Source organism: Penaeus monodon, chromosome 31 (assembly GCF_015228065.2).
Source record: "Penaeus monodon isolate SGIC_2016 chromosome 31, NSTDA_Pmon_1, whole genome shotgun sequence".
Classification (NCBI taxonomy): domain Eukaryota; kingdom Metazoa; phylum Arthropoda; class Malacostraca; order Decapoda; family Penaeidae; genus Penaeus; species Penaeus monodon.
In genome coordinates this window covers 27338006-27338394 of record NC_051416.1, presented here as the reverse complement: position 1 = coordinate 27338394, position 389 = coordinate 27338006, and positions in this window count along the sequence as shown.

The following is a 389-nucleotide window of genomic DNA, read 5'->3' as shown; positions in this document are numbered from 1 at the left end:
ATTTTTTAATAAGGAAAGGGGAAGAGAATAGTCAGTATATGGCTATTATGCAACTGAATGAATCAAAAATCAAATTTCGAAATCTTTCTACAAAATCTAATTAAACTGCAGGTGAATCATTCATTCTAATATAAACACAGACAAAAAAGTGTAAGATCTAGAAAGCAGGCCATGACAACAGCGTGTACTGAGATTGGTATTCGTTATGCAACATGGCAATTTCACATCTGCAACATGGTAAACAGCTTTGGCATTGCCCTTTTTATTGTTTTTCCCACTCCCATTTCACCGTATTCTTCTTGCAATGCAGTCAATGGAGTTTTTGCCTTTTTCATACCTGTTTGCGCGTTCGGGATAAAATGATACTGTATCTTCTTTTAACTTTTTAT